Source organism: Lepus europaeus, chromosome 18, assembly GCF_033115175.1.
Source record: "Lepus europaeus isolate LE1 chromosome 18, mLepTim1.pri, whole genome shotgun sequence".
NCBI classification, from domain to species: Eukaryota; Metazoa; Chordata; class Mammalia; order Lagomorpha; family Leporidae; genus Lepus; species Lepus europaeus.
This window is the reverse complement of record NC_084844.1, coordinates 76899281-76914595: the sequence shown is the minus strand read 5'-3', so window position 1 is coordinate 76914595 and position 15315 is coordinate 76899281. Positions and strand designations below refer to the sequence as shown.

The following is a 15315-nucleotide window of genomic DNA, read 5'->3' as shown; positions in this document are numbered from 1 at the left end:
AATCTACCATGGCTTGAAGTTAAAGAGCAGAACTCCTGACTACCATTCTATGACTGATCAAGAGACTAATAGTTAAAAACCTCAGCAGGCCTTGTTCACGATATGCAGAAAAAAAAGTGCTGCAGTTTAGATACCTCTGGAATTTTTCCACAGTGTCACAGGTTTGTAATACTTGAAGCCCTACATTTCTAAGAATATATTTCTTGCTCAGTTGTTTCAGGCAAGCCCAAGACTTTGTAATTTTTAAAGGGCCCAAGATTTTTTTTTTCCAATAACAGACCAGCTTCTTTTTCCTGCAGTTACAGATGTAATTTCTTTTTTGTTGTCAAACATAAGGTACCAAATATGATGCAATAAATTGTTTTGAAAAACAAAACAAAAAAAAAAAAAAAAAAAAAAAAAAAAAAAAGAACCAAGAAAGGACAGGTTAAAAAGAAAGTAAATGGGTCATGTGATCAACTTTAGTTTAAGGTCAAATATGTACTTCAAATTTGTTGGGATTAATGTACTTGAATAAACAATTCACAGAGGCTTCTGCAGATGTACATCACCACCTAAGCCTCCTAAAAAAACTCACTAAAAATCATTACAAGGTGAACATCCTTATCCAAAATGGTTAGGATTCAGAAGTGCTTCAGATTTTAAGATTTTGGAAGATCTGCATAGACTTTACTGGCTGAACATCCTTCATCCACCTGCAGCGCCAGCAGAGTACCAATACATTCCAAAACTTAAAAGTTGTTTTTGCCCATATGTGGTGTACAGTTCAAAAATACATGGCTATGTGTCCCTACATTAAATAATGGTTTTGTCTGTAGACCTCTCCTTTCTATTTTAGAGGCATTTCTCATATGCCCATCAGGGCTATCTGTTACCAGTCCATTTAATGCTCATACAGTAGTCCTCACTTATGTGCAGTTTCGCTTTCTATGGCTTGTTATGCCTGGTCAATGAGGGTCCAAAAATATTAAATGGAAAATTCCAGAAATAAACAATTTCAGAGTTATAAACTGTACGTGGTAATGAGTAGCGTTATGATATCTCACGCCATTTTGCTCTGTCTCGCTCAGTGTATCCATGCTGTGCACACTACCACCCATTAGCCACTTGGGAGCCATTTCAAGTCATCAGAGTGGCTGTTAGGGAGTCACAATGCTTATGCTCAAGGAAGCTTTATTCTGTTTAATAATGATTCCAAAGCACAAGAATAGTGATGTGGTAATTCAGGTATCTCACAGAAAAGCAAACTAAAAAGGTAAAAACAGTTTGACTTATTAAAGAAAAAAAAATATACCCTGATGTTGACCTACATTAGGGATGAAACTTTTATCAATGATTTTGTGAGAGGAGAAAAAGAATGTCAGGCTAGTTTAGCCTTGCGCCTAAAATTACAGAAGTTTAAGCCATAGTATGTGATAGTAAGGACTTAGTTTGGAGGGCCAAGGCATGAATTTTCTGTGGTTTCATGCATCTACTGATGTACACAACACTCCTGAGGTCTTAGAATGTACTAGGGAATAAGAGGAGACTACTGGACATTAGCTTTTAGAAATCTCAAATCTATACACCTTTGTCATTTGCTCAGACTTTACATTTATTGCATATTTCAGTCTATTTTGACATCATAAACTATCATCTTCTTAAAGTTTAAATAAAGGGAGAAATGAGAAATAAGACTAAATGGAAGAAAATAGGATTGATTGGTAAAGCCTTCCTGTGACTTTAATCAACAGGCCTTTCAGCCATCCAATTATTCTCCTCATTTCTAAGTTTCTGATTATATTCTGGTTGGTTAGAGTATGCTGGTTCACTCTCCAAGTGACTACATTGGCTGGGGCTGGTCAATGCTAAAGCCAGGATCCAGGAACTTCATCTGGGTCTCCAACAGGGGTGCAAGGGCCTGAGCACTTGAGGCATCTTCTACTGCACCATCTTTCCCAGAAACAGTAGCTGGAAGCTGGATCAGAGTTGGAGCAGCCGGGATTTGAACTGGTGCCAATATGGGATATTGGCACTATAGGCAGCAGTTTAACCAGCTGCACACAGTGCTGGCTCCAGGAGTAGTATTTTTCTTACTAATTTTTCAAAAATAGTTTCTCCAAATCACAATGAAAGATTAACCATTTTCTTATTATTTCCTTTTCCAAATTAAATTTTCATCAAAACTCTGTAAGCTAAAAGTGACCCTATTACAAAAATTTTAAACTATTTTAAAGTTCAAATACTTTAATAGAACCTAAACCTGGTCCTGATTTTCCCTTTGGTATATTAAATTTGCTATTGTGTTATCTATATTCCTAATAATTTGAATATTCCCCCAATAAATGCCATAAAAATTTAATTCTATGACCACAGATATCTTTAATTTTTTATTTTATTTTTTGACAGGCAGAGTGGACAATGAGAGAGAGAGACAGAGAGAAAGGTCTTCCTTTGCCATTGGTTCACCCTCCAGTGGCTGCTGCAGCTGGCACACTGCAGCCGGTGTACCGCACTGATCCGGAGGCAGGAGCCAGGTGCTTCTCATGGTCTCCCATGGGGTGCAGGGCCCAAGCACTTGGGCTAACCTCCACTGCACTCCTGGGTTCAATCTCTAAATGCCCACAACAAAAAGGGTTAGGTCAGGCCTAAAATCTAAGAACGCAACACAGGTCCCAGAAATGGAAGGCAAATTACTTGAGTCATTCACATCGCCTCTGAGGGTCTGGATTAGCAGGAAGCTGGAGTAAGTAGTGAAATCGGGTATTGAACCCAGGCACTCCAAATGGGACATGAAGAGTCTTAACAATTTAACAGTGAGGCCAAGATCTGCTCTCCCATCACCCAGAATAAATTTAACCAAGGGCATGAAAGATATCTACAATGAAAATTGCAAAACACTGATGAAAGAATGTGAAGAAGACAAAAGAAAACACAAAGTTCTTCTCTGTACACAGATTAGAAAAATTAATACTAGTACAAGTCCATGTTACCTGAAGCAATTCACAGCTTCAATATAATTACCACCAAAATAATAAAGACATTATTCACAGAACTAGAAAAAACAATCCTAAAATTTATATAGAAGCACTTTAAAAGAACCCAAATACATAAAGATATCTTGAACAACAAAGTTGGAGGCATCACAACATCAGATTTCAAGACATATTATAGAGTTACTGTAATCAAAATAGTATGGTATCAGCATAAAAACAGACATACAGACTATTGGAACAGAATAGAGATCTCAAAAATTAATCTACATACCTACAGTTAATTGCTCTTTGATAAATCTACCAAAACTCATACCAGAGAAAGGATAGTCTCTTCCATAAATGGTGCTGGGAAATCTAAATCTAAATATCCATACCCATGGGGCCAGCACTGTGGCTTAGCAGGTAAAGCCACCACCTACAGTGCCGGCATCCCATATGGGCACTGGTTCCAGTCCTGGCTGCTGCACTTCTGATCCAGCTCTCTCCTGTGTCCTGGAAAAGCAGAAGAAGATGGCCCAAGTTCTTGGGCCCCTACACCCACGTGGGAGACCTGGAAGAAGCTCCTGGCTCCTGGCTTTTGATCGGTGCAGCTCTGGCCATTGTGGCCATCTGGGGAGTGAACCAGCAGATGAAAGACCTCTCTCTCCCTCTGCCTCTCTATAACTCTGTATTTCACGTAAAAATAAATAAAACTTTAAAATAGAAAATCCATACCCAGAATCCAAAATTTCATCCCATGCCTCCCACCGTAATCTAAAATCAACTCATAATGGAAAAGATATATAAATGTAAGTCCTGAAATTATGAAACCACTGGGGGAAAACACTGGCAAACATTAAATTTTTTTGAAAAAGACCCTAAGGGCTGGTGCCGCGGCTCACTGGGCTAATCCTCCACCTAGCGGCGCCAGCACACCAGGTTCTAGTCCCAGTCGGGGTGCTGGATTCTGTCCCGGTTGCCCCTCTTCCAGGCCAGCTCTCTGCTGTGGCCAGGGAGTGCAGTGGAGGATGGCCCAAGTATTCGGGCCCTGCACCCCATGGGAGACCAGGAGAAGCAGCTGGCTCCTGCCATCGGATCAGCATGGTGCACCGGCTGCAGCGCACCAGCTGTGGCGGCCATTGGAGGGTGAACCAACGGCAAAGGAAGACCTTTCTCTCTGTCTCTCTCTCTCACTGTCCACTCTGCCTGTCAAAAAAAAAAAAAAAAAAACCCTAAGACCCTAAGAGCAGAGAGGAAAGGAGAAACATACAAATGTGATCATCATCCCAAACTAAGATGCTTCTGTACAGCAAAAGGAACAAAGCACAGCTGACAGAAAACAGTTACAAGTTGTGCATCTAACAAAGGACTATGACTCAGAACATATACAGAACCCCAAACACCACAAAAACACAAATCCAGTTACCAAACAGGCAAAGTATCTGAATAGATATTTCTCTGGAGAAGAAACACAAAAAGAAAACAAAAGCATGAAGAAATGTTCAATATCACTAGCCTTCAGGGACATGTAAATCAAAACCACAGTGAGGTTGGGAAGGGTGTGGCAAGAGAATTGAAGGAGACTGGATAACAGGCACCAAACACAGACAGAAGGCACTGGTTCCAGTGTTCACAGCACAGTGCTCCTGTTCCACTGCAGCTCACAATAATGTATTATACACTGCACAAAGAACCAGGAGAGAGCAACTAGTAGCTACCAGAACAAAGCTAAGGACATAGAAAAGCTATTTTCCTGGTTTGATTGATGTATGCTTTGTATATGTACTGAAATACTGTACCACAAAAGTATTGCATGCTAATAAAAATATTTTAATAGAATAATAATAAAAAGACATTTTACCAAGTTAGTCTCTGTCTCAGTGATATGGAGAACAGAACAAATTGAGAAAGGGAAGTGACTTTGGAAGCTCTCTTCAATATAAGGAATTAGACCACCACTATTTGAAGCCAAGTGCCTTTTACTGTCTTTCCTTAGAAAATATATTTTATATATATATATATATATATATATATATATAGAGAGAGAGAGAGAGAGAGAGAGAAACACTCCTTTCATTCTTCAATTAAAGTTCTTTTGAAATATGAAATTAGTATTTCTTCAGAGTAAAACACCTGTCAGAAAGTACGAATACATTTTTTTTTGACAGGCAGAGTGGATAGTGAGAGAGAGAGAGACAGAGAGAAAGGTCTTCCTTTGCCGTTGGTTCACCCTCCAATGGCCGCTGCGGCCGGCTCATCGCGCTGATCTGAAGCCAGGAGCCAGGTGCTTCTCCTGGTCTCCCATGCGGGTACAGGGCCCAAGCACTTGGGCCATCCTCCACTGCCTTCCCGGGCCATAGCAGAGAGCTGGCCTGGAAGAGGGACAACCGGGATAGAATCCGGCACCCCAACTGGGACTAGAACCTGGTGTGCCGGCGCCACAAGGCGGAGGATTAGCCTGTTAAGCCATGACGCCGGCCATGAATACATTTTTTAAAAAAAAGAAACAGGACTCACAAATATCATGTCTTAAGAATTAAGTCTCCAGTCACCCTACTATATCAGTTGTAGGATTTATTATCTAAAGACACTTAGAAGTATTTCATGATTTTCTTGCATTCAGGAACTTTTTTATTTTCTTAGATTCAGCATCAGGTTCCCTAGCTAAATTATTATAATAGAACATTGGCTAAGACTTATAATTGAATATCATTAGTTTTTATTATTTTGTGTGTCTCTTAAAGTCAACATCACATTTAAAGATTATTGCTTCAAAATTATCCCTTTGCCAAAAATCAGAGAATAATACATTTTTTCCTAACAGCACAGCTTGGGAAAATATACTCATCAATGATGCCAAGTTAAATTAAATTAAAAAATAGAGTAAACTTGGTGATCAACTACCATATATAAGAACCTAGAGAAGAGTTAAATATAATTTAAAATTTATTTTAGAGCAAGATACAATAATTTGCATTCTATACTATGCCATTTCTGCAATGCCAAGATAAAGGAGTATTTTGAGTTTCTCAGAGAATGCCAAATAATTGGTCTGAGTTCCATCTAACTTAATTGCCTAATAAGGTAAGTTTACTATGGCTTTTTGACTATATAAACAGACTAAAATCTATCAATAAATGAGACAGAAATTAAATTATTTTCTATACTGTGCACTATGACATTATACTTTAAAAACCTTAAAAAAAAGCATTACATGAATCAGAAACAAAACAGACTTCCTAGGGACTTTTGTAGAAAGTTATAATCTAATCAAAAAGATTTTGGGAAACATAGGATAATAAAAGGAAAGTTAAATATGTTCACCTTCAATTTATTTCATAGGTCACTGTTATACCATCTAATAAGATAACTAAAAACATGCAAGCAGCTGGTCCTGCAGCTAGACAGATTAATGTAATAGTCTGTAGTCTTCTGTGCTGGCAAGGGCTTGCCTCTTTTTGCAAGAAGGTCAGTTGCCCTTGGGAAGAGGAGGGGAGGATGGAGAAACCATAGTCCTTCCACCATGTGGACATGTGTGCTCCATTCCCTAAGTTAAACATCCGCTGCAGCACACACAGGACACTCTCTCTCTTCCTTCACATCTGGCAGTGTTGTCTCACACGTAACTTGACAAAAAAACATGTAACAGTGGTCTGTAAAACCTGTAAGATGTATTGCATAAAACTAATAATACATTCTCATAACACATCACTGCAAATTAGTTGGAAGCCAAATACTTAAATTTAAATCAACACTTCCAAAGCAAGCTGTGGCCTAAAACCATTCAGGCATCATATAACCCCCTACAAGTGTCTCAAGAGTTAAATCCATTTGTTTTCTACCTATCTGAATCAATGAAGAAAACCACTAAGAAATACAAATCATTGTAAAACCTCATAGGCCATAAAAATAAATCTGTGAGTATTAGACATATGAAGCTGTAGTTAGTGTCCACAGATTTAAGTTCCATAATTTATTTGTTATAGTTCCAGATAGCACTTTTTTTTTTTTTTTTGACAGGCAGAATTAGACAGTGAGAGAGACAGAGAAAAAGGTCTTCCTTCCATTGGTTCAACCCCCAAAGGACCGCTAAGGCCAGCACGCTGCGCTGATCCAAAGCCAGGAGCCAGGTGCCCCCTCCTGGTCTCCCATGTGGGTGCAGAGGCCAAGCACTTGGGCCATCCTCCATTGCCTTCCTGGGCCACAGCAGAGCTGGACTGGAAGAGGAGCAACCGGGACAGAATCAGCGCCTCAACAGGGACTAGAACCTGGGGTGCCAGCGCCACAGGCGGAGGATTAGACTAGTGAGCCGTGGAACATGCTCTGCATTTAGATTTTCAAGAGGCTTTGTTTTACATGTTTTACCCCAGTATTTAAAAGTTGTGGGAAGGAAGCAGATCAGACAATATAATGCCCTTTTTACAGATGAGAAACTAACTCATTACCCTAGACATAAGCTCTAGTATGTCAGTGGTAGGCTTAAGGCCTGAGCTGTCTGATTATGAAGAAAGGTTAGGATTTCTGAGGCAGTTTAAATAGTTGTTACACAAAAGGACTTCTGAACACTGGAAAATTTATGTATTTTTTAATAACCTGTTACTAGCTAGTTTAAAAGAGCTATAATGGCAACAGAAAAATAATTTTCATCTTCTGAAGCAAATTTTACCAATAATTCTGTGGCTATTTTAATGTGACACTGCTACATTTTTCTAGGTTTTGTCTATTAATATTAATAAGAAAATATGCACCAGCACTGTGCTTCTATGAATTCTACATTTAACCCAAGTGCCAAATTTACAATTAAGTTATTACATTATAAGAGCTGCTGCCTACTGGGTAGAAAAATATTAATTTCACACTTTAAATACTATAAAACCATTTAACAGCAGTGTTGCCCTGCCAACTGAATCCTTTCCTGTTTGAGCTGTAACCTTCCTATTGGCTGAAGAGCCCTAAAAGGGCATTAACAAACAGCTCTTAATTCAATCACATTTGCATTTTAACCTTTCTTAGGTACTCTGAAAGAAGTCTTTAGTACTGTAAAATATATATGGGAAAAACAAAAAGCAGATTATAATGAAGGTTAATACTATATGTACATTGTCCTAATTAGTGTACTGTAGGATAGGAGAGCAACAGATATCTGATGTAAGCTCATTCACAAGAATTTGGGTTATTACATTTTCTGATACTCATTATTTCTGCAGATAATCACATATCGGTACTATTTAAATATTATCACATTTTAAAAGCACAAGTCCTAATTCCTTGCTATTCTAAGATTAGACTCCTCTAAGATATTGGATCTTACACATTATCCTGTAATATTATATATCTCTGTATTTACTACCTACCTACAAGAATTAAAAGTCTCTTCAGAGTCCAAAGCAGAACTTGGTTCTTCTTCCATTTTTATTAGAATCTCCTGGAAAAAATTTTAAAAACACAGTAAAATAATGGAGATTGCAAAGCAACGTCTCAGTTAAACAGCTGTGTAACAGTTCTATGCAGTCTATTAGCCAACAATAAAATGTCCCCTTGCCCCTTCCCTAAATTATCTTCTGTACTTCTTTTAGGAAAAATACTCATCTTGAAGCCACGATATAAACCAACAGTACTCCTAATTTGCATAATAATAGTGTAATGCTATCAATGTAATTACTAAGAAGAATAAATGAAGTATAATACAGGTTTTTCCTTAAAAATTTATACATTTATAAAAAATTATACATTTATACATTGATACATATATTATATATATAAATTTATACACTTACAGAAATTGAGGAGGCAGAGATGAACAGAAAGCAGATTTGGTAGAATAAAAATACTTTTACTAAAGAAACTTAAAATGCTAATCAATGCCAAAATAATATATATTAAGTAAAAGTTATCAAAATATGTATTTCAAAGTTTAGTTATGGAACAATAGTTTCCCATGATTAAACAGATCATTCGTTCTTCACAAAATTATAAAACTGACAGAAAATCCTAAAAGGCATAAACCATTTAGATATAGGCTAGCATTTTCATAAAAGGGAGTTTTCTGTTGGTGACCAAGTCTCCATGCTAACAACCGGGACAGCCCAAGACAAACTCAGGAGAGAACAGGCCCGGAAGGTTTTCCAGCTCCCATGTCTCCACCTGCCAGACACTGAGGAGGCGGAGATGAACAGAAAGCAGGTGTGGCAGGCAGTGGCCAGAAACAGATTGTAGGGCGGCAGGGGCGGGCCGGGGCCGCGTCCACAAGCCAAGGGCAGCTGAGGGGCCGGCGGACCGAGCGCGGAGCACCGCGTGGCCCCGGCCGCGCCCTCACCTCCTGTCTGTCACCGGGTAGCGCGTCCTGAGCCCCGAGGCCGGATCCTGCGCCGGTGTGGCGCCCTTCAGGTACAGGATCCCCTAGTCCTCGGGCACCAGGACTCCAGGCTGCTGACGACGCAGCTGCGCGGGGCAGCGGGTCGGGGTCAGGGCGGCCGCGCCCGGCCCGGGCCTCCCCCGCGGGCCTCGGGGATCCGGGGGTCTCCGCCCTGGCGAGGCACGGGGCTCGGAGGAGGGGCGGGGGGCTCTGGGGAGGGGGTTGTGGGCGCTGGGGAGGGGTGGGGGCTCTGGGGAGGGGGTTGTGGGCGCTGGGGAGGGGTGGGGGCTCTGGGGAGGGGCCGCGGGGCGTTGGGGAGGGGTGGGGGCTCTGGGGAGGGGTGGGGGCTCTGGGGAGGGGGTTGTGGGCGCTGGGGAGGGGCGGGGGGCTCTGGGGAGGGGCGGGGGGCACTGGGGAGGGGCGGGGGCACTGGGGAGGGGGCCGTGTTGCAGCCCCTCGGGCCCCCGCAGGACGGGTCTGGCGAGCGCTATGGTGTCGGTGTTCACCCTATTGGTGGTGATGATGATGATGGTGTTGATGGTGTTGGTGATGGACGTGTGTGGTGGTGGCGGCTGCGGAGCCCCGGGGCCCAGGGAAGGCCCAGAGTGGGCCAGCCGGGGGAGAACCTGGGCGAGCAGTCCCCGCCCCCGCCAGCCTGCCCATGCCCGGCCCCCGCCCGCCCCGCCCTGCCTCCCGCCCACCCTGCCCTGCCCCTGCCCCGCCCTTCACCTGAGGTGAACAGCCAGAGGCCCAGGGGTCACGGTGGGCTGCTCCATGTCCCCCTCCCCTCGGCAGAGCCATGTTGCTGACAGCAGCGGGGGAACTGGGGTCCACAGCTGTGCCATGGAACACACAGTGCTGGGGGCGGAAGTCAGACCCAGCTCCCTTCCCAGTCACTCCCCAGGCCCGCAGTGCTGGGGCGGGAGCTCCATCGGGGTCTCCCCATGCTGGCCCGGAGCGCCCAAGCCACCCCTGCAGCTGGAGTCCGGAGCAGAGCTGGAGCTGGAACCCAGGATCTGATGGGGGGAGCGGGCGTCCTCCCAGCCTGCCCTGGGGTCCCGCACACAGCGCTCCCCTCTCGGGCTAGGCCGCTGAGCTCTGACCTGAGACGCTGGGTGCCTCGTCCTGCGGGGACCTAGGGGCCCGTGTTTGGTACTGGGATTGAGACCAGGGCATCCCGGGTCAGACTGTGTTCCGGGCCCAGCTCCCTGCGCATGCGCACCTTGGGAGCAGCGGTGAGGGCTCAAGTGCGGGGGCCCTGCACCCACGTGGGGGACCTGGATGGAACTCCAGACTCCTGGCTTCAGCCTGGCCCAGCGCCGGCCTTCTGGGAAGTGACCCAGCAGATGGGCGCGCTCTCTCCCTCTCTCTAGCTCTGACTGCGTTTCAAATAAATCAGAAGAAAAGCAAAAAAAAAAAAAAAAATTACTGAACTTCTAATACACCTTAGAGGTTTACCCAAATATTTATGTTTTAATTGATAACTTACAATAGATCTGTCAAAAGTTCAGTGATTTAAAACATGAGAAAACAGAAATACCAAAAAGTATTCATGTCTCCTGCAATACTATCAAACATCTAGAAAAAATATTTACTTAAGAAATGGGAATATTCATCAAATAAAAGTTAGAACAAATTCACACCTATCAGTTTAAATTGTATAGAATAAAAATAAATTTACTGAAGAAACTATAAAAACACTTATCAATGCCCAATGTAAAATATATGTCCTTACTGATAGAGATTTAATAGTCTAATTTTTAAATACACATTTCAACATTTAGTTACGAAAACACTGTATACTACTAAATATATCATGTGTTCCTCCTAACAAATGACAAGGATCAGAACCTGCGACGGGGCTGCCACAGGGTGTCTGTGTCCTCGGACTGAGGGTGCAGGAGTCTTCGTGCTCCCTGCCTGGTCGAGGGGCGCCAGCGAACACCCGAACCCAGGAGCGCTAAGAGTCTTGGCCGAAACATCCCGCACCAGCCTTGGCATGGGCAGCTGGGGCTAAGGTGGCCCAAGGCAGAGCCTGTGCAGATGGGGCACTGCCGGGGACCCTCAGCAGGGCCTTCTCCCGCAGGCCCAGACGCGGGCTGAGAGCACGTGACCCTCCATGCCGCCTGCACCAGCTCTCTAGGGCTGCCCGGGAGCTGAGGACAGAACTTGTAATTCTGGAAAATTGTACATACAATGGGCTACATCCCGTAGAGTTTTCATTTGTGTGAAACATTTGGAGGGGATTAATACTGGTAACCAGGAGAAATCACAGACAGACAGAAAGCTCCATATTTCATCTAAGCTGTTACATGATATAAACATATGTTAGAGAGAGCAGGACAAATGCCATGTTGAATACTTATGACCAAGAAGTGACCTACCCTCACCCATGCAGTTAAAAAAATTCTATGTTGCATGTACCCTGTGAAATGTCCTATTGCCTAACCACATCCTAGCTGAAAGACAGCCAGTTCCTCTGTAACCTTGCCAATTCCAAGAAATGTCATTAGCTCATGCAAACATAGTTGAAAACCTCTACTTATTACACCAGAAAATTGTAACTGAACCCTGCCACCTACATTTTGGTTTTGCCCCATATAAGTCTTGCTAGACAGGGAACCAGCAACACAGTGTGGCTCCCAATTATGTACTATGTCCCTGGCCAATCAGTCTGCAACTCATCAATAAAGTTTTACCCAAATTCAGTCTCTGAGTGGTACTCTCCCCATTTCCCATAACACATCTGGTGACACAAGAGAATACCAACTAATAATTACAAACAAACGCTGCTTTACCTCTGAATCTAATTTCTAGGTAAGCAAAATAAGTAATGATTTTATCAAGGATTTAAATAAGCATAATGACAATACATTCACCAGAACTTATGTGTAGTGTTGCCCAAAAATAACAATAAAGGGTGCAAGGGAGTTTACTATGATGCTTTTCATTGCTATTCTGATTTTGAACTAAGTTGTCAGGCAGCCATAATTGTAACAAGAATGCTCAGGATGTTTTCCAATCATACTTTACCTAAGGAGCTTTAAATGATCAAACTGTACCAATATCTAAAAATGTTTTAAGCTAACACATTTCATTTGTTTGAGTAATAATTTAACTAACAGTAAGTGTCTAGAATACAGCTGTAATTTTAGAGGTATATCAATAAGTAATGTAAACCAGGCACTAAAATAATCTGGGTATGGTTCTTTATGCATTTTAAATACATGCATAAATAATATGTACTATACGTATTAGATGTCACCATATAGGTAAAAACACAATACATTTTCTATCTAAAGAAACAGTTCACCAATTACTTAGGGCAAGAAGAGTTTAAAATTTACATAATGTTAACTATTAAACAACGTTATAAAATGAATTTATAATATTTTAGGAATTTGAAAAATACATGTTAGTAAATTGTCTTGGCTTAAATAAGGATAGAAAACACAGTATTTTACAAGTCATTTCTAACATACTTTTAACAGAGTGAATGGCATTCAGACTCCTGAACTGAAGTTAAGTTTAGCTCAGGGCATCTACAGGTTTTATCAGTGCAGTTTGCAATCATGGTAAAGGAAGATATGCAACAGGTTTCTGCAGTCCGTTTTATGCACAAACATCTGTCTGCTTCTAGGTTAAGCTAAAAACAGCCAGAACAACACTACACAGTAAGAGCACCTACTCAAAGGTGCCTTCAGTTTACATCTGAAAACACGGGGTGTCACACATCACTTCACACTAGCTATGAATTCTGAAATCTAATAGAAAAATAAGACATGGTCTCTGAATTATTAGAGGATCATCACCAATTATGTATGATATGTAACAATACGAAGAGAAAAATGACTTGGTGCAAAGGAAGACGAAAACAGTCCCAGGTGGGTGGTGTAAAGATCCTAAAGGATTTCCGTCTTTTAATTAAATCAACTACAGTGTTTTAGTTAAAATCGTCCCAGCACCATCCATCCCCGCCGCCAATGCCGCCCTGGCCTGGGCACTACCCTCCCACCCGCCCGCCCGGACCTGGGCCTGGGCCTGGGCCTGGGCCAGGCCACCTCCCACTCACCACCCTTGAACTCCGAGGCCGAGGCCAAAGAGGGCTGCCGGCGGGGCACGGTCGGGGTCCCTCTAGGTGGCGCCCTGGGCCGGCTCCATTTTGTGCGGGGAGCAGGCCGGCTAGCGGGGATGTGGCCCGGGTCCCCGCCGCCACCCCGACCCTGCCCCCTCGGCTTCTGCAGCCGCGCGGGCCCCGCGGAGCACCCCCTGCCCGTCGGCTCGTGGGTCCGCGGGGCCTGGCCGAGTCCGGCCGCTTTGTCCGCCAGCGCACTCCAGCCCCACGCGGCGGGCGGGAGACCGGCGTTGGGTGCAGGTCCGGGCTGGCTGGGCCATCGGGGGTCCGCGCAGCACTAGTGGGGCTGACAGGTAGGTGGGCTCGGCCGTGGGGCCTCGGGCCACCCCGCGCACCTGCGTGGGGAGGCAGCGAGGTCCCTGGGAGGAAGGAATGGCGTTGGTGTCCTGCAGTCTGGTTTGCACGTAAAGAATGCAGCCGTCTGGTAGCTTGTGGTCCCTGGACTTGGGAAGGAAGCCTTTGGGATTGCACTAAGGTTTCGATCATCGCTGGTGGGAGGCAGGAGGATAAGCAGGGGCTTACGGAGCAGTAGTCTCGGAGAACAAAGAATTACAGAGCACCCACAAATTGTTATCTCGCCCGAAGTACTAGAACAAGATGCTTTAAACACGGGTTGGAATTGAGCAAAGATTAGACACCTTGTTAAAAAGGTGCTCTGAGCACCACTGACACCAAGGTTCTGACAGTATTTCGTGACAATGGACGGTGACAGTTCTACCACAGCTGCTTCTCAAGAAGAAATATATCTTCCAATTGCAAATGTGGCTAGGATAATGAAGAATGCCATACCTCAAACAGGAAAGATCGCAACAGATGCCAAAGATGTGTTCAACAATGTGTGAGTTCTTAGCTTTATAGCATCTGAAGCCAGTGAAAGGTGCCATCAAGAGAAACAGAGGACAATCAATGGAGAAGACATTCTCTTTGCCATGTCCACCTTGGGCTTTGACAGTTATGTGGAACCTCTGAAATTGTACCTTCAGAAATTCAGAGAGGCTATGAAAGGAGACAAAGGAATTGGTGGAGCAGTCACAGCTACAGATGGACTAAGAGCAGAGCTTACAGAGGAGGCATTCACTAACCGGTTACCAGCTGGCTTAATAACTGCAGATGGTCAGCAACAAAATGTTATGGTTTATACAACATCATATCAACAGCTTTCTGGTGTTCAACAAATTCAGTTTTCATGATCTGCAGAAATGATGGATGGAAGTGTAGAGAAGCAAGAGTCTGTGATTCTGGAACAGACATCAGAAGAAAATGACGTGAAAAAATGTCTCTTTACACATTAAATAGGTGTAATGTAGTTTCCTGATGCTTAACTAATTGAGGTGTTAATTCGGACTTGAGAATCTTTTTCATGAATGATTTTAAAGAATAATTTGGAATTTAAAGGTATTAAAATAGTTTTGTTTTGTATGAGAAAAAATAATAAAATCCCTAATAAAGTGAATGACTTTGAGAAATCTATGAGAAAAGTATATTCTTATGATGACATAAACACACCAGTAGCGAAAAGAGGGACATCACCTCATTTCAGGAATCAGAGTAACCGTAAACCTTCACAGGCTAACTATTTATGCTAAAATTTCAGCAGTACCCATTAGATTTTAAGAGTCAGTGCTAAGGTCAAGATGTGAAATTTGTGAATTTTGTAATTTCCCATTGAGTGTTATTAGTTTATCTGCATTCTAATATCTTAGTGTTCATAATGAGTTGTCTAACATTTTAAATTTTCCTCTTTTAGATGAAGAAAGGTCAGATTTAAAACAGAAATATAGTGAACTATTTTAAATAAAAAACACTTTTGGGTAGGCCATTTTAATTTTAGAAGACATCTTGTAATTCCTTTTAAATCATAAACAGAATTA

General features: G+C 42.8%; 1 pseudogene; it reads left to right on the top strand.

The window, feature by feature from the left end:
* The first annotated feature begins 14142 nt into the window (after positions 1–14142).
* Positions 14143–14656, top strand: LOC133747051 (nuclear transcription factor Y subunit beta-like; annotated as a pseudogene).
* The last annotated feature ends 659 nt before the right edge of the window (positions 14657–15315 follow it).